The following is a 20,527-nucleotide window of genomic DNA, read 5'->3' on the forward strand; positions in this document are numbered from 1 at the left end:
GACTTCATTTCTATAGCTTTAAAGACTTGGTATGTAAAATCTAGGGATTTTGTAATTGTCTTTATGTTTTAAATTCTTGCAAGACCATAGAATGTAAACTAGGGCATGATGTAAAGGACAATGGACTCTAATGATGTACACCGACACAAGCACCGACACATGCACACACATCACATAGATATTTTAGATGTATGTTTAGGATATGCATGCCTTAGATGTATGTTTAGGGAATGTATGCTTAGATGTATGTCTAGGAACTTTGAGACTTAGGCAAAAATCCTTTTTTCCAAAGAAACATGAACAACATAACTCAAATCATTTTCCAAATAAACCTTGGGATCAAAATCCCATTGTATTTTTCCTTTTATTTTCTTAAATAAAATTTCAATGAAAATTAATCATACTTTGACTCTCTTTTGCAAAATGACTAAATTCAACCTCACATTTTCACAATCTCATGCCCTTGAGGCCTCTTTCTATTCTTCAAAATCCCATTTTCAAACTTAAAATCAACTAACAAAAACAAAAACATTTTTTGGAAGAGAACTACGATGGATTTGATCCCTTAAAAGGGTACGTAGGCAAGGAACCAAAATTCCTTCAATTCAAATAAAATAAAAATTCAAACATTCTTCTCCCTCCAATTCTTCACTTAGAAAACTTTAGGTGTAAATATCATTTTCAAAATAGCATTTAAAAATAAAGCGCGCGCGTAGAAAGTAAAGACGGTTCCTATAGGATACTATAGTCGTTATGGGTACCTAACACCTTCCCGTAGCGAAAACAACTCCCGGACCTCGATTCTCAAGGGTTTTGCTTATTTTTTCCCTTCCCAAGAAAAAAATGAGCTATCAAAGGTTAAAAAGGTTCAAACTAATCAATGTTTGACACCCCAAAAACCAAGATAAAACAGCCAGAAGTGAGAGCTTCTCTCACTAGAAGAGAGAAGAGAGAGAAGTGGATGGGAGAAATGAATGAACCGGTTCCATTGCCTTTTTATAAACATTGTTGAACCATTTGGTTCAGTTAAACCACACCAGTTCGTTTGTTTCCCACCTGAACCATGTGTGTACGCCGTTTGATCTTGGGTTTGAGTCTCTGGATCAATCTTGTGGCTCCCTGAGATCCGAATCCAGTTGGTGCTTGGGCTTGGACCTTAGGTCCGTTAGTTTCTTTGGTTTTATATGCTTTCTTGCTATCTTCATTCTACTCTTTGATATTCACACCACTGCCTTACCTAAAACTCTTGTAAAAAATTCCTAGAAATTTTCCATATGTTCTTGATACTTTTCTTGACATTTTTGTGATATTTTTATGTGTTAAAACCTGAGGAAAATATATTTAGTATTTCTTGCTCATTTGTTTACTATTTTGATAAAATTTGTGGAGTTTTGTATGTTCTTGAGTCTAAAAAGTCCTTGAAAATTCTAAAAATTTTCATGTTTGTTCCTTGTTAATTTTGTGATCTTTTTGTGATGATTTTGGCATATTAAAATTGATAAAAAGATAATATGATGCTTTTCTTGCTATTTTGTGATGTTTTGTGTTAAAAAAATTGTGGAAAGTATATGTTCTTGATCCTTAATCATGATACATGATGTTTGATTTGTGAAGTGTGAATTTGCAATGGGTTTTCTTGCTGTTTTGAAGTGTTTTAATGCATGTGAATATATTGTGTGAGTTTACTTGTCTTACAAGTTGTGTGAATATTGTTTATGAAAATTAAATGCCAAATATGCTTAAAATATATCATGATTCTTGACTTGAATGTGTCCTTATAATGCTCCTATTTTTGATTGTGATAAAAACCTTTGAACATTGTCATGATATGGGGGTCATAGGTCATACACTTGCCTTGTTATTATGATCAATTTTAGGTATATTTTGCTAATAGTTTAGTCACCTTTTTGCCAAGATCTTGCTACTTTGTTTAATGTTCCTTTTGCTTATAATTTTCATGCTATTACACCTTATTCTACTAACCATTTCATTTCATATTTCACTCATTCATAAGCATTCCTCATCTCACTTCATTTCTATAGCTTTAAAGACTTAGTATGTAAAATCTAGGGATTTTGTAATTGTCTTTATGTTTTAAATTCTTGCAAGACCATAGAATGTAAACTAGGGCATGATGTAAAGGACAATGGACTCTAATGATGTACACCGACACAAGCACCGACACATGCACACACATCACATAGATATTTTAGATGTATGTTTAGGATATGCATGCCTTAGATGTATGTTTAGGGAATGTATGCTTAGATGTATGTCTAGGAACTTTGAGACTTAGGCAAAAATCCTTTTTTCCAAAGAAACATGAACAACATAACTCAAATCATTTTCCAAATAAACCTTGGGATCAAAATCCCATTGTATTTTTCCCTTTATTTTCTTAAATAAAATTTCAATGAAAATTAATCATACTTTGACTCTCTTTTGCAAAATGACTAAATTCAACCTCACATTTTCACAATCTCATGCCCTTGAGGCCTCTTTCTATTCTTCAAAATCCCATTTTCAAACTTAAAATCAACTAACAAAAACAAAAACATTTTTTGGAAGAGAACTACGATGGATTTGATCCCTTAAAAGGGTACGTAGGCAAGGAACCAAAATTCCTTCAATTCAAATAAAATAAAAATTCAAACATTCTTCTCCCTCCAATTCTTCACTTAGCAAACTTTAGGTGTAAATATCATTTTCAAAATAGCATTTAAAAATAAAGCGCGCGCGTAGAAAGTAAAGACGGTTCCTATAGGATACTATAGTCGTTATGGGTGCCTAACACCTTCCCGTTGCGAAAACAACTCTCGGACCTCGATTCTCAAGGGTTTTGCTTATTTTTTCTCTTCCCAAGAAAAAATGAGATATCAAAGGTTAAAAAGGTTCAAACTAATCAATGTTTGACACCCGAAAAACCAAGATAAAACAGCTGGCGACTTCACTGGGCAGATTTGAGAGTTACGCCTAGTCTTTATTTTTACGCTTGCGCTTGTATTTTTACTTGCTTTTTACTCGCTTTCTTATGTGAATAAATGTTTAAATTCTTGCAAACGTGTGGGGGTGAGAATATCAAAGCCCTGCACCCGGGCTGAGTGAACTTAGGATTTAGGGGGGATATAATCGACAATTCATTCCGGGGGTTGCCTCGTGCATTGGATTATGCGATCAATCCCACATAGCTAAGGCATTTTGGGGGTGATGTTGTCGGTGCGTGTTTGTCGCGTTTAGGCACTTTACTTCCAATTGTTCTATGACGCTATGAACCGTAGATAACCAAACCCATCCATGGCCATTTTCTAGGATGTAGTGCGGAGGCTAAACCGAGTGTTGTCTCAAGTTTTAGTCGTCACGCGATACTACACTCAAGTTAGACCTTCTTACGGATAATCGTGGAGCGAGTGTTCGTCTCGTGGCACCATGATATACGTCGGAGAGGTTGCGACTTGGGAATCTTTTTAGATCCCGGTTACTATTTCCTAAAGCCCTAGTTTCACCGGACGCCGTGTCCACCCTTGACTCCTTGACTTTGAATCTTAACCCTCCATGTTTTCTCCGTACTTGAAATGTGATCATGCATCCATGCATACATGCATACATGCATAAACTTTTTCCATGCATTTATCGAAGGGCTTAGACGAATTGAATTTGTAAACATTGTCGGAATGGGGAAGACTAAGTCCTACAAGTTCATGGAGGTTGATTTAGCTAGTTTGAGGGATTTGGCACTCAAGATCGAGGATCCGACCGGTTTCCGACACCGTTATGGGGACTTACTTACCCTTCTCCGGACTAATGTGGATGAGAAGCTTGTGCACACTCTAGTGCAATTTTATGATCGGGAATATCGGTGCTTCACATTTCCGGACTTTCAGTTAGTACCTACTCTTGAGGCTTATTCTTCCTTGATCGGTTTACCTATAACCAAGGGAACACCTTTCACGGGTCTTGAGCATCCTCCTACTTCTTTGGTTATTGCTAAGGATCTCCATCTTATGACCTCCGATGTTTCCAAGAATCTTGTCATTAAGGCTCGCATCTGAGGGTTCACTTTGAAGTATCTACTTGAGAAAGCCAATCTCAAAACCACTTGTCAAGACACTCTCGAGGCTATTCTTGCACTACTCATCTATGGGCTTATTCTCTTTCCGAATCTTGACAACTTTGTGGATATGAATGCTATCATGATCTTCCGTTCCAAGAATCCGGTTCCTACTTTGCTAGCTGACACATATCATGCTATTCATGATCGATCCGGCAAGGGTCGTGGATATATTCTCTACTGCATACCTCTCCTCTATAGGTGGTTTATTTCGCACCTTCCAAAGTCTTTCCATGATAATCCGTAGAATTGGTCTATTTCACAGCGGATCATGGCTCTTACTCCTAATGAAGTAGTTTGGCTCACTCCCGCAGCTAAAGTCAAAGAAATTATCCTCGGTGGTGGAAAGTTTCTTAATGTACCTCTTCTTGGTACCCGGGGTGGAATCAATTATAACCCGGAGCTCGCCTTGCGACAATTTGGTTTCCCGATGAAACATAGGCCCATCAATCTTGCTACATCTCCTTATTTCTTCCATTACTCCAATGCTCCTATCGGTATAAGGGAAGATTTCATAGATGCTTGGTCTAAGATTCGGAAGAAAGATGTGAAGCATATGGGTGTGAGATCCGGTATTGCTCATGAGGCGTACACTCAGTGGGTGATAAACGAAGCTGAGAAGATTGGCATGCCTTACCCCGCTATGAGATATGTGTCTGCATCTACTCCATCCATGCATTTGCCTTTGCCTTTGCCTACTCTGGAGATGTATCAGGAGCATCTAGCTATGGAGAGCCGAGAGAAGCATCAGTGGAAGTCTAGATACTATGAGGCTGAGAATCTGATCATGACTTTGGATGGAAAGGATGAGCAGAAGACTCATGAAGTCTTGACATTGAAGAGGGAGTTAGCTAAGGCTAGAAAAGAAATTGAGGAAAAGGATAGGTTGCTTATGAGGGATTCCAAGAGGGCTAAGGGTGCCCGTGACTTCTATGCCCGGTATTGCAGCTATGAGTCTGAATCTGAGCCTGAGGATGATTCTTCTACTTCCTATACTTGAGGATTTCTGTTTCCGGTTGTTGTTGTTTCCAGTTATTGTTTATGTTTTAAAGTATATCCCTTGGCTTAGCATTTCAAAAGTAATCGTCTTGTAAAACTATATGATTGGTTGTTTGTTTCCCATTTATGTTGTTTAGTAATGTTTACAAACTTCTAATTTGTCTAAAACCCTTCGATAACACAAAAAGAGTCTTTTGCATATGCATTTACACATATCATGCATCATATGCATCATACATTGGCCACTAAAGTCACAAAACTTCTCTGGTACTCATTGCCTCCTGGTTCTTCTGCTGCAGTCTGAAAGGTGGCTCGTGCTCGCAAGGTTTACCAACCAGATAGAATTCATCAAACAAGGTTGCACAAGAGAAGGAATATGGCTAATGTTGAGGAAGAGAATGCTCAGCTCCGCACCGAATTGGCTGCTATGAAAGAAGACTTGGCTAAGGCCCATGACACCATGTCTGCCTTACTAGCTGCACAAGAACAACCATCTACATCTGTCCCAGCTTCTACTGAAGGGATTCCATCTATCCCACTGTCTACTATGGCTTCTGATGCTCGCTTTGATATGCCCAATGGGCGTCCCTATGGACTCTCAGCTTTCTATGCTCCAAATACTGCAGCCGGTGCTTCTGGTGTTGCCAATCAAAGACAGAATCCTGCAACAAACTTTGCTTCTGCAAACGCTTCCATGCCTCAAGTGACTGCTGTTGTTACCAATCCTGTTGTACACACCGTACCTCAGGTAATTGAAGTTGACACTCCACGCAGACAGGACCCCGCAATGGAGGCTATGAAGGAACAGTTGAAAGAGCTAGCTGGAGAGCTCCGTGAGGTCAAAGCTAACCGTGGGAACGGTACTTCTGCTAAGGCTCGTGATCTATGCTTGGTATCCCGATTTGAGATTCCTAAGAAGTTCAAGATGCCAGACTTTGACAAATACAATGGATCCACTTGTCCACATAGCCATGTCATTCGGTACGTCCGGAAGATGGCCAATTACGCAGACAATGATGCACTGATGATCCATTGCTTTCAGGATAGTCTGATTGATGATGCGGCAGACTGGCACACCAGCTTGAGTAAAGACAATATCCATACCTTTGAGGAACTTGTTGCTGCTTTTGAAAGTCATTATGAGTTTAACACCCGCTTGAAGCCGAATAGGGATTCTCTTAAGTCTTTGTCTCAAAAATCAGATGAAACTTTCCGTGAATATGCCCAAAGATAGAGAGGGGCAGCTGCCCGGGTGACACCTCGGCTTGATGAGGAAGAACTGACACAGACGTTCCTGAAAACTCTAAAGAAGGAATACATGGAGAGAATGATAGTCTCTGCACCAAATAATTTCTCTGACATGGTTACCATGGGAACTCGTTTAGAGGAGGCTGTCAGAGAAGGCATCATTGTTCTTGAGAAGGGTGAATCTTCAACCAATGCACCGAAGAAGTACGGTAACGGTCATCATAAGAAGAAAGAAACCGAAGTAGGGATGGTATCCGGTAAACAGTCTGCAACTGTTGTTGCTCCGAATGCTGCTCAATTACCTTTACCTTATCACTACATGCAATACTCTCAACATCCTTTCTTCGCACCATTCTTCCAGCAATATCCTCTGCCACCGGGTCAACCACCAGCACCCGTTAATGCTGTTGCTCAACAGGTACAACAACAGCCTCCTGCTCAACAGCAACAGCCACAACAGCAGGGCCCTCGGCCTAGAACTTATTTTCCATCAATACCAATGCGGTATGCTGAATTACTCCCAACTCTACTTGCTAAAGGGCATTGTGTCACTAGACCAGGCAAGCCTCCGCCTAATCCACTGCCTCCCAGGTTCCGACAAGATCTTAAGTGTGAATTCCATCAAGGCGCTCAAGGCCATGATGTTGAAGGATGCTATGCTCTGAAGTATGTTGTAAAGGATCTGATGGACAGGGGTTGGTTGACTTTTGAAAACAGTGTCCAGCACGTCCTTGATAACCCACTTCCAGATCATGGGGGTGTCAACATGATTGAGGCTTTTGAAAAATTCTGTGACTTTGATGAGGAGGAAGTGTCTTGGGTAACCCCCGCTTTAGATGTCCGTAATGTCGTCACTCCTCTGGTCCCGCTACACGTCAAACTCTGCAAAGCTTCTTTGTTTAATCATGATCATGCTTCTTGCTCAGAGTGTCTTCAGAATCCTATGGGATGTCGTACGGTGCAGGGTGACATACATAGCTTAATGGATAACAAACACTTGATTGTCAGCGACGTTTGCATGATTGTGTCAGTGTTTCATGATTCTCCTGTCAAGAATGTGCCTCAGACTAGGAAGGTTGAACCATTGGTGATCAGACTACCTGGCCCGGTATCCTATGCCTCTACTAAAGCCATCCCTTACAAATATGGTGCAACTATGATTGAGAATGGGGTAGAAGTGCCTTTGGTGTCCCCAGCTACGGTTAGAAACATTGCAGAAGCAACTATAACTCTGAGAAGTGGAAGGGTCCGTCCACCTTTGTTCTAGAAGAAGGTTGTTACACCTGCTGCCACAGTAACTCCGCCAGTTACTCCTCCTATTGACAAGAACTCTAGCCCATCAGGCCAATCTATTGAAGAGTCCAATCTGGATGAAATTTTGAGGCTCATCAAAAGGAGCGATTATAAGATTGTAGACCAGCTGCTGCAAACTCCATCGAAGATATCCATCTTGTCTTTGCTCCTGAGCTCGGAGGCTCACAGGAAAGTGTTGATGAAAGTACTGGAACAAGCCTATGTTGATCATGAAGTTTCTGTGGATCAATTCGACGGAATCGTGGGTAACATTGCTGCATGTAATAACTTGTGGTTTGGTGATGATGAACTCCCCGAAGCAGGGAAACACCACAACTTAGCCTTACACATCTCCATGCAATGTAAATCTGATATGTTATCCAATGTGTTGGTGGACACTGGATCATCTTTGAATGTAATGCCTGAGTCTACACTGAGACAGTTGAGCCATCATAGAATTTCCCTAAGAGGAAGCAGTTACTTGGTTAAGGCTTTTGACGGATCCCGTAAGGATGTTCTTGGTGAGGTGGATCTGCCAATCACCATTGGTCCTGAGACGTTCCAGATCACTTTCCAGGTCATGGATATCAATGCTTCTTACAGCTGCCTCCTTGGAAGGCCGTGGATTCACGACGCTGGGGCAGTAACTTCCACTCTACATCAAAAGCTCAAGTTTGTGAGGAATGGTAAGCTTGTCACTGTACATGGTGAAGAAGCGTATCTGGTTAGCCAAGTGTTATCTTTCTCTTGTGTTGAAGCAGGGACCGCTGAAGGGACATCATTTCAAGGGTTGACTATCGAAGGTGCGGAGCCTCGAAGAGCTGGTGCTACTATGGCCTCATTGAAAGACGCTCAGAGGGCTGTTCAAGAAGGGCAAGCTGCTGGCTGGGGCAAAGTGATACAGATTCTGGAGAATAAGCGCAAAGAAGGCCTTGGATTCTCCCCAACCTCAGGCGTTTCAACAGGAACCTTCTACAGTGCTGGGTTTATCAATGCTATAGATGTTGCTGAAAGAGGTTATGTGCATGCGTTTGTTGTACCAGGAGGCACTGTGAGGAATTGGGAGGCCATTGACATTCTTTTAGTCATGCATGCTTCCGTGTAATGTGTCTTGTCGCTCATGTTTTTTGTTTTCAAAATAACAATCCTTTCGCTCTGCCCAAGGCGAAAGTGATGTCTTTGTAAGGGCATGTTTGTTTCGGCATTGCCGTTATTAATAAAAATTGTCGTTTTTTCCACGACTCTTTTGTTTTTACTTTTTAGTGCCTTTTTCTTGGAAATAATGGTAATGCCAGAAAAAACCAAAACATCTTTATTTTCTTATTAATTTCAAAAATCTGCATGAAAAAACTTTTCTAAAATCATCCCAATCATATTATGCAGATTGAACCATAATAAACCCGTTGAGCACGGTAACCCTACGTTTCCTCCAAATTTTGAATTCCCGGTATGTGAAGCTGAAGATGAGGATGATGATGAAGAGATACCGTATGAGATCACTCGACTGCTTGAGAAAGAAAGAAGAGCCATTCAGCCTCACCAGGAAGAGATTGAGCTTGTCAACCTGGGTACTGAAGAAAACAAACGGGAAATCAAGATTGGTGCCGCACTTGAGCCAGAAGTGAAAAAGAAGATTATTCAGCTTCTTCGTGATTATCCAGATGTCTTTGCATGGTCCTATGAAGATATGCCGGGTCTAGATCCCAAGATTGTGGAACATAGAATACCGACAAGACCCAATGTCCTCCTGTCAAGCAGAAATTGAGAAGGTCCCGTCCAGACATGGCTCTTAAGATCAAGGTTGAGGTGCAAAAGCAAATTGATGCGGGTTTTCTCATGACGGCTGAATATCCTGAGTGGATTGCCAACATTGTTCCGGTGCCAAAGAAAGATGGGAAAGTTCGAATGTGTGTTGATTACAGAGATTTGAACAAAGCCAGTCCAAAAGACAACTTTCCATTGCCTCATATTGATGTGCTTGTTGACAGTACTGCTCAGTCTAAAGTGTTCTCATTCATGGATGGTTTCTCCGGCTATAACCAGATACGGATGTCTCCTGAAGATAGAGAAAAGACGTCTTTCATCACTCCGTGGGGAACATTCTGTTATAAAGTGATGCCTTTCGGCTTGATAAACGCTGGTGCTACCTATCAAAGGGGTATGACCACTCTGTTTCATGACATGATTCACAAAGAAATTGAAGTATACGTTGATGATATGATTGTGAAATCAAGTGATGAGGAGCAGCATGTTGTATACCTTAAAAAGATGTTTGAAAGACTGAGAAAGTACAAACTGCGATTGAATCCCAACAAATGTACATTTGGTGTAAGATCTGGAAAGTTGCTAGGTTTCATTGTCAGTCAAAGAGGCATTGAAGTTGATCCTGACAAGGTCCGGGCCATCAGAGAGATGTCGGCTCCTCAAACTGAAAAGTAGGTCAGAGGTTTCCTCGGACGCCTGAATTACATTTCAAGATTTATATCTCACATGACTGCCACTTGTGGACCAATTTTCAAATTGCTCAGAAAGAATCAGCCTGTTGTATGGAATGATGAATGTCAGGAAGCTTTTGATAGCATCAAAGAATACCTGTTAGAACCACCTATCCTTGTCCCGCCAGTGGAGGGAAGGCCTTTGATTATGTATCTGTCGGTGTTAGATGAATCCATGGGTTGTGTTCTCGGACAACAAGATGAGACTGGAAAGAAAGAACATGTTATTTACTATCTGAGCAAGAAATTCACCGACTGCGAGACTCGGTATACAATGCTTGAAAAGACTTGTTGTGCTTTAGCTTGGGCTGCCAAACGCCTGCGTCATTATATGGTGAATCATACAACTTGGTTGATATCCCGAATGGATCCAATCAAGTACATCTTTGAAAAGCCTGCTGTTACTGGAAAGATTTCACGTTGGCAAATGTTGTTGTTTGAATATGATATTGTGTACAAATCTCAGAAAGCAATCAAAGGCAGTATCCTCGCTGAACACCTTGCTTGGCAACATCTCGACGATTGCCAGCCAATTGAATTTGAATTCCCTGATGAAGAGATCATGTATCTGAAAGCAAAAGACTGTGAAGAACCACTGATCAGTGAAGGGCCAGATCCCAATAGCAAGTGGGGATTAGTCTTTGATGGTGCTGTCAATGCCTACGGTAAAGGAATTGGGGCCATTATTGTAACTCCGCAGGGGCACCACATCCCTTTTACTGCTCGAATAACTTTTGAATGCACAAACAACATGGCTGAGTATGAAGCATGTATCTTGGGCATTGAAGAAGCAATTGACTTGAGAATTAAGCACCTCGACATCTATGGAGATTCTGCACTTGTCATTAATCAGATAAAAGGTGAATGGGCGACTCATCATGAGAAGCTGATTCCATACCGTGACTATGCAAGACGTCTGTTGACATACTTTACAAAGGTTGAGCTGCACCATATCCCTCGGGATGAAAATCAGATGGCTGATGCTCTTGCTACTTTGTCTTCCATGTTTCGTGTAAATCACTGGAACGACGTGCTCGTAATCAAGGTACAGCATCTTGACAGACCCGCTCATGTGTTTACTATTGAAAATATGCCAAATCAGGTTGATGAAGATGTGAATGATAGAAAGCCTTGGTATTACAACATCAAACAATTCTTGCAAAAACGTGAATATCCACCTGGTGCTTCCGACAGGGATAAAAAGACCCTGAGGAGGTGGGCTAGTACATTCTTTCTGGACGGAGAGATCCTATACAAAAGGAACTACGACATGGTCTTGTTAAGATGTGTTGATGAACAAGAAGCTAAGAAATTGATGCATGATGTACATGACGGTACTTTTGGGACCCACGCCACAGGCCATATTATGTCAAGGAAACTATTAAGAGCCGGCTATTACTGGATGACTATGGAGCAGGACTGCTACAGACATGCCAAGAGATGCCACAAATGTCAAATCTATGCTGACAAAATTCATGTGCCTCCACATTCTCTCAATGTTATCTCTTCCCCATGGCCTTTCTCTATGTGGGGCATTGACATGGTCGTCAGATTTATCAAGAATAACATCATCTGCCGATATGGTGTTCCAAACAAGATCATCACTGACAATGGCTCCAATTTGAACAATAACATGATGCAAGCTTTATGTGAAGAATTCAAGATTGAACATCACAACTCCTCTCCTTACAGACCTCAGATGAATGGTGCAGTTGAGGCCGCTAACAAGAATATCAAGAAGATTGTTCAGAAGATGGTCACTACTTACAAAGACTGGCATGAGATGCTACCTTTTGCCCTGCATAGTTACCGTACTACAGTGCGCAGTTCAACCGGGGCAACTCCTTTCTCTCTGGTATATGGTATGGAGGCAGTTCTCCCTCTAGAAGTGGAGATTCCATCTCTTCGAGTGATCATGGAAGCAAAATTGTCTGAAGCTGAATGGTGTCAAAGTCGGTATGATCAGTTGAATTTGATTGAAGAGAAACGCATGGATACTATGGCTCATGGACAGTTGTATCAAGTGCGAATGAAGAATGCTTTTGACAAGAAAGTCCGACCACGAGAATTCAAGGAAGGCGAACTTGTATTGAAAAGGAGGATAAGCCAGCAACCTGACCCAAGGGGCAAGTGGACACCTAACTACGATGGTCCTTATGTTGTCAAGAAGGCTTTCTCTGGTGGTGCTTTGATTCTCACACACATGGATGGTGTTGAACTTCCAAATCCTGTAAATGCTGATATAGTCAAGAAATACTTTGTCTAGAAAGAAAAGAAGAGCGTGGTAGGTCGAAAACCCGAAAGGGCGGCCTAGGCAAAAATGCGCTTCCCGGTGGATCGAAAACCCGAAAGGGCGATCCAGGCAAAAGTTAGGGACAAAAAATGAATATGAAAAAGCTCGCTGAGATTGTACGCAACTCAGGCAAAAATGAGCGTCTCGATGAGCCGAAAACCCAAAAGGGCGGTTCAAGCAAAAATGAGATTGATAATAAAAGACAAGTAACTATATCCGGCAAATCACCATCGCCCCTTTGGGCATCTGCAACTGTCAATGATCGTCTTCATCAGAAGCTTCTGTATCTGTGAATTCAAGATTCCTATGAAATATAGTGGTCATCGTGCTCAATGTATCACCAACCAATAAAATTACTATTTTCCAAGCTTTGTAAATCCGTGAAGTTACGCCATTGGCTGACTTTCACTCTTCTACATCAATTTGAGCCGGTGCTTTTGTTTGAAACTCTATTTTCTTTCCATTACCAATGTTATATGCCAAATATTTTCTTCCTATTTGATAATGACAATGTCTGAAACAAACATCTTGGAAAATTGAAAAATCTTTTTCTGTCTATTTTGAAAACAAACCAGAAAACCTGAAGAATGAAAAAACAGAATAAGAATGAAAAATGGAAAATGCAAATGAAAAGCTCGCTAAGTCGAAAACCCGAAAGGGCGGCTTAGGCAAAAATGAGCACCCCGCTGATTGACAACCTATGAAGGCAATTCAGGCAAAAATGGGGCAATGAAAAGAGCTTACTCCCGGTGAATCGAAAACCAGAAAGGGCGGTTCAGGCAAAAATGGGATTGAAAAATGAAAAATGAAAATGATATAAAAGCATTGACCACAAATGCGAACATCCAAAATCTACCCAGCACTGACACGCCTAGCAATGGCGACCTGTATCAAAAGAAGTTTCCAAGGTTCCATCTCCTACAAGTTTTGAATGTGTGATGTGTGATATCTTGCCCTCAGCCATGATTTGGATACGTCCTTCAATGACGGTTTCTCCAAAGAGGATTTCTGTGTGTATATGTTATAGCACGAGCCGTTACGTGCCCAATATTCCAATGTCTTGTCTGCCTCTGCGAAACTACCCTGCCAAATTACAAACCAATCATGCATTTCCAAGCATCCATACATGCATAATCATGCATTCTATGTGGTCATACATTTGATAACACTGTTATACCATGCATACATGTTGCATTTCCAATTCAATTTCAACTTCCAATTCAGCTCAATCTCCACTTTCAAATTCAACTCAATCTCCACTTTCAATTTAATTCAATTTCAACTCCCAATTCAATTCAATTCCAACTCTCAAATCAAATACCACTGTCAATGTCTATGTCTATGTCTATGTCTCTGTTAAACCTTCAATTCAAATTCCATGTTTGTGTCTCTGTTAATCTCGACTTTCAATGTCTCTCTCAATGTCAACTTTCAATTCAATTCAAATCAATGTTAATTCACTCTCAATTTGCTTCTGGGCCAACAAAAATGGTCATGTCTATCTTTCAGGTCAATGTCAACTTACCCTCAATTTTTATCTTGTTAAATCAAACTTCCAATTTGTATCTTGTTATTGGTCAAGTGGCTAGTTCGATCCAAAGAACAGTTTGTACCTGCTTATATGCCTATGTTTCCGGTCAAACGGCAAGTTCGATCCAAAGAACAGTTTGTACCCTACTTATGTTTTGTTATCGATCAAACGGCAAGTTCGATCCAAAGAACAGTTTGTTCCTACCTACATATTGTGATAATGATCAAGCGGCATGTTCGATCCAAAGAACAGCTTGTATCAGCCTTTTGTCTATGTCTCCCGGTCAAACGGCAAGTTCGATCCAAAGAACAGTTTGCACCTACTTACATGATCGTGATATTGATCAAGCGGCGGGTTCGATCCAAAGAACAGCTTGTATCCACCTTTTGCCTATATCTCTGGTCAAACAGCAAGTTCAATCCAAAGAACAGTTTGTACCTACCTATCTGTTTGTGTTTTCAATCAAGTGGCTAGTTTGATCCAAAAAACAGCTTGTATCTGCCTGTACGTCTATGTTTCCGGTCAAGTGACAAGTTCGATCCAAAGAACAGCTTGTACCTGTCTTGTATTTCTATCTCCGGTCAAGTGACAAGTTCGATCCAAAGAACAGCTTGTACCTATCTCTTGTTTGTATCTCCAGGTCAAGTAGCAGGTTCGATCCAAAGAACAGCTTGTACCTATCTCTTGTTTGTATCTCTTGGTCAAGTGACAAGTACGATCCAAAGAACAGGTTGTACCTATCCTTTATCCCCTGGTTTGTCTACCCTGTCAATGTCTATTTAGATCCCCAATAATATGACATGCTCTGTAGACTCCAGTTGCTTGTCTTGCATTCATAATCAAAATGTTGCATGGCATTCATGTCTTTGAAAATGTGAGAAGCGTATTTTTATGTCCAAAAACAGTGCAAATGTTAATATTTAAGTATCTTCGTCCCGTCAAATCAGAGATTTCATCTCTTGACTCTCCGGACAAAGAAACTTAAATAGGGGCAGCTGTTATACCCTAATTTTGGACCTAAAAATACTAGCTCAATTCTTCTTTTCTTGCATTTTAAGTCATTTGAATTTGTCTCTGATCAATTGCATCTTTCTCTGCATCTTATTTCAATTTTGTTTGCAAAATTCATGAAAAAGGGTATTTTAGTCATTTCCTGCATCCAAACTCATTTTAATTCTTGAAAATTGTTGAGTCTTTTCAAATTGGTTTGTATAAGTCCTTGTTTCAATCTCATGATAAAATCCATTCCAAAAATATCATTTGGGGTCATTTTGAGTCAGTTTAGCCCCTAGGGGCATTTTAGTCATTTCATGTGTTAAGGGTCCTTTTAATCTTTGAAAATTGTATCTGAGTCTTTTCAGTTGATTTGTAAATCTTTGTTTTAATCCCATGTCAAAATCCATTTTAGAAATTGCATCTGAGACATCTTGAGTCAGTTTAGTCCCTAGGGGCATTTTGGTCATTTCACATAAATTTTTGACAGAGAGAGGTTACTTTGAAGTACCTCATTTAAGTAATTGGTTCATTTTAGTCCATTTTGTGTTTTTTATTGGTTCCACTTTACGTTATTTTCCATTTACCAATTTTAAATTCAATTTTAGTTTAATTTTCATTTTAGTCCTAAAATTTCTAAAAATTGCATTTCAGTCCTTCAAACTTTTAGAAATTGCACTTTAGCCATTTTTTCATTTTATTTCTTGTAAAAAATTAGGTTTTGGTCCTTTTTAGGTCAAACTTTTGTTTTAAGTCCTTTTTCTAGGTCAATTGCAGTCCAGTCCTCTAAATTCAACAATTGCATATTAGTCCTTGTAATTTTTAATTTTGCAGAAAGGTCCTTTTATCAAAATCCAGCAAGGCCGAATTTCTCACAAGTTCAAATCCAGGTGTCACAATTTCACAGGTCCAACATCACACATGGCAGCCTATAAATAGCCAACTCATCAATGCACAGCAACAGAATCAATCACAATTTGCCAGCTCAATAAACACGTTTTCATTTCTCTTTCTTCTCCAAAAACCCTAACCACCGTAACAGAACACCACCACCACCATAACAGACTCGTAAACCACCCTAACTACCTCAAACCACCACCACAAACTCTCAGATTCATCACTGAATCAATCCTCCATCGAATTCATCATCAAATACATAAAATCAGTGCAAATTTCTAGAAAAATCGAAACCAAAACCATGCCAATTCGATAGATTTTCATAAAACTCAATTGGATTCATACTAAGTTCTCAGTGATTCCTTACGGAAATCATCATCATCGAACCGTATCATTCATCTTCTTGCAATTCAAGTCGAGGACGATCACAAGAAGAAGGTTTGAGAAGAGAAGAAGAAGAAGAAGAATCAAAGCAAGTTTCGAACCGGTGAAGAAGGAGAGGAGAGTTTCACCGATTTATTTTCGGTTCAACACTTATCAGAAGAATCAAAAACTTTCTTGAGGATCTTTCGTTCGAATCTCCAACTTAAAGCCAGGTAAACACACGAACTCTTCTCGTTTTCGTTGTAAATCATCATCGAAGGTTCGTAATCAAAAATAAACGGTGAAACAGAGTAGATCAACAAGTTTTAAAACTTGTTCGTTCGAAAAAGTTTGAGAAAGATTGAAAAAGTTCAAAACCGAAACCCTAAAATGTAGATCTAGGATGATTCACCGTTTATTTAGTAAAATTAAGTTCAAATTCATAATCAGCGTGAAAAATAGAACAGATTAGGGTTTGGATTCATGAGATTCGAAGTGTTTGAAATGTCGCCGGAATCTGGAATTCACGGCGGTGACAATGAAGATTCTGATGGATCTTCATCGTCTCCAGCCGTTTCATTCCAAAAATCGGCGGTGGAGAGGTGAACGGAGAAGAAGAGAGAAGTGAGAGCTTCTCTCACTAGAAGAGAGAAGAGAGAGAAGTGGATGGGAGAAATGAATGAACCGGTTCCATTGCCTTTTTATAAACATTGTTGAACCGTTTGGTTCAGTTAAACCACACCGGTTCGTTTGTTTCCCACCTGAACCATGTGTGTACGCCGTTTGATCTAGGGTTTGAGTCTCTGGATCAATCTTGTGGCTCTTGTGGCTCCCTGAGATCCGAATTCAGTTGGTGCTTGGGCTTGGACCTTAGGTCCGTTAGTTTCTTTGGTTTTATATGCTTTCTTGCTATCTTCATGCTACTCTTTGATATTCACACCTCTGCCTTACCTAAAACTCTTGTAAAAAATTCCTAGAAATTTTCCATATGTTCTTGATACTTTTCTTGACATTTTTGTGATATTTTTATGTGTTAAAACCTGAGGAAAATATATGTAGTATTTCTTGCTCATTTGTTTACTATTTTGATAAAATTTGTGGAGTTTTGTATGTTCTTGAGTCTAAAAAGTCCTTGAAAATTCTAAATTTTTTCATGTTTGTTCCTTGTTAATTTTGTGATCTTTTTGTGATGATTTTGGCATATTAAAATTGATAAAAAGATAATATGATGCTTTTCTTGCTATTTTGTGATGTTTTGTGTTAAAAAATTTGTGGAAAGTATATGTTCTTGATCCTTAATCATGATACATGATGTTTGATTTGTGAAGTGTGAATTTGCAATGGGTTTTCTTGCTGTTTTGAAGTGTTTTAATGCATGTGAATATATTGTGTGAGTTTACTTGTCTTACAAGTTGTGTGAATATTGTTTATGAAAATTAAATGCCAAATATGCTTAAAATATATCATGATTCTTGACTTGAATGTGTCCTTATAATGCTCCTATTTTTGATTGTGATAAAAATCTTTGAACATTGTCATGATATGGGGGTCATAGGTCATACACTTGTCTTGTTATTATGATCAATTTTAGGTATATTTTGCTAAGAGTTTAGTCACCTTTTTGCCAAGATCTTGCTACTTTGTTTAATGTTCCTTTTGCTTATAATTTTCATGCTATTACACCTTATTCTACTAACCATTTCATTTCATATTTCACTCATTCATAAGCATTCCTCATCTCACTTCATTTCTATAGCTTTAAAGACTTAGTATGTAAAATCTAGGGATTTTGTAATTGTCTTTATGTTTTAAATTCTTGCAATACCATAGAATGTAAACTAGGGCATGATGTAAAGGACAATGGACTCTAATGATGTACACCGACACAAGCACCGACACATGCACACACATCACATAGATATTTTAGATGTATGTTTAGGATATGCATGCCTTAGATGTATGTTTAGGGAATGTATGCTTAGATGTATGTCTAGGAACTTTGAGACTTCGGCAAAAATCCTTTTTTCCAAAGAAACATGAACAACATAACTCAAATCATTTTCCAAATAAACCTTGGGATCAAAATCCCATTGTATTTTTCCTTTTATTTTCTTAAATAAAATTTCAATGAAAATTAATCATACTTTGACTCTCTTTTGCAAAATGACTAAATTCAACCTCACATTTTCACAATCTCATGCCCTTGAGGCCTCTTTCTATTCTTCAAAATCCCATTTTCAAACTTAAAATCAACTAACAAAAACAAAAACATTTTTTGGAAGAGAACTACGATGGATTTGATCCCTTAAAAGGGTACGTAGGCAAGGAACCAAAATTCCTTCAATTCAAATAAAATAAAAATTCAAACATTCTTCTCCCTCCAATTCTTCACTTAGCAAACTTTAGGTGTAAATATCATTTTCAAAATAGCATTTAAAAATAAAGCGCGCGCGTAGAAAGTAAAGACGGTTCCTATAGGATACTATAGTCGTTATGGGTGCCTAACACCTTCCCGTAGCGAAAACAACTCCCGGACCTCGATTCTCAAGGGTTTTGCTTATTTTTTCCCTTCCCAAGAAAAAATGAGATATCAAAGGTTAAAAAGGTTCAAACTAATCAATGTTTGACACCCGAAAAACCAAGATAAAACAGGGCATTGACATGATCGAAAGAATCGAGCCAAAAGCCTCCATGGACATCGTTTCATTCTAGTGGCAATTGACTACTTCACCAAGTGGGTTGAAGATGCTTCCTATGCAAATGTGACCAAACAAGTCGTAGTGAAGTTTATCAAGAATAACATCATCTGCCGATACGATGTTCCCAGCAAGATCATCACTGACAATGGTTCCAATCTGAATAATAACATGATGCAAGCTTTATGTGAAGAATTCAAGATTGAACATCACAACTCTTCTCCTTATAGACCTCAGATTAATGGTGCAGTTGAGGCCGCTAATAAGAACATCAAGAAGATTGTTCAAAAAATGGTCACTACCTACAAAGACTGGCATGAGATGCTGCCGTTTGCCCTGCATGGTTACCGTACTACGGTGCGTAGTTCAACCGGGGCAACCCCTTTCTCTCTGGTATATGGTATGGAAGCAGTTCTCCCTCTGGAAGTGGAGATTCCATCTCTTCGTGTGATCATGGAAGCAAAATTAACTGAGGCTGAATGGTGTCAAAATCGGTATGATCAGTTGAATTTGATTGAAGAGAAACGCATAGATGTTATGGCTCATGGACAGTTGTATCAAGTGCGAATAAAGAATGTTTTTGACAAGAAAGTCCGACCTCGAGAATTCAAGGAAGGCGAACTTGTATTGAAAAGGAGGATAAGCCAGCAACCTGACCCAAGGGGCAAGTGGACACCTAACTACAAAGGTCCTTATGTTGTCAAGAAGGCTTTCTCTGGTGGTGCTTTGATTCTCACACACATGGATGGTGTTGAACTTCCAAATCCTGTAAATGCCGATATAGTCAAGAAATACTTTGTCTAGAAAGAAAAGAACAGCGTGGTTGGTCAAAAACCCGAAAGAGCGGCCTAGGCAAAAATGCGCTTCCCGGTGGATCGAAAACCCGAAAGGGCGATCCAGGCAAAAGTTAGGGACAAAAAATGAATATGAAAAAGCTCGCTGAGATTGTACGCAACTCAGGCAAAAATGAGCGTCTCGATGAGCCGAAAACCCGAAAGGGCGGTTCAAGCAAAAATGAGATTGATAATAAAAGACAAGTAACTATATCCGGCAAATCACCATCGCCCCTTTGGGCATCTGCAACTGTCAATGATCGTCTTCATCAGAAGCTTCTGTATTTGTGAATTCAAGATTTCTTTGAAATATAGTGGTCATCGTGCTCAATGTATCACCAACCAATAAAATTACCATTTTCCAAGCTTTGTAAATCCGTGAAGTTACGCCATTGGCTGACTTTCACTCTTCTACATCAATTTGAGCCGGTGCTTTTGTTTGAAACTCTATTTTCTTTCCATTACCAATGCTATATGCCAAATATTTTCTTCCTATTTGATAATGACAATGTCTGAAACAAACATCTTTGAAAATTGAAAAATCTTTTTCTATCTATTTTGAAAACAAACCTGAAAACCTGAAGAATGAAAAAACAGAATAAGAATGAAAAATGGAAAATGCAAATGAAAAGCTCGCTAAGTCGAAAACCCGAAAGGGCGGCTTAGGCAAAAATGAGCACCCCGCTGATTGACAACCTATGAAGGCAATTCAGGCAAAAATGGGGCAATCAAAAGAGCTTACTCCCGGTGAATCGAAAACCCGAAAGGGCGGTTCAGG

The 20,527-nt window shown here is 39.5% G+C and overlaps 2 pseudogenes; both read left to right on the forward strand.

The window, feature by feature from the left end:
* Positions 1 to 3,698: 3,698 nt before the first annotated feature.
* On the forward strand, positions 3,699 to 5,108 carry LOC146927671 (uncharacterized; annotated as a pseudogene).
* Positions 5,109 to 5,483: 375 nt separating this feature from the next.
* On the forward strand, positions 5,484 to 8,753 carry LOC146927672 (uncharacterized; annotated as a pseudogene).
* Positions 8,754 to 20,527: the final 11,774 nt, after the last annotated feature.

The sequence above is a fragment of the Medicago sativa genome, chromosome 4, assembly GCF_051527215.1.
Source record: "Medicago sativa cultivar Bolivia chromosome 4, Bolivia_mono, whole genome shotgun sequence".
Classification (NCBI taxonomy): domain Eukaryota; kingdom Viridiplantae; phylum Streptophyta; class Magnoliopsida; order Fabales; family Fabaceae; genus Medicago; species Medicago sativa.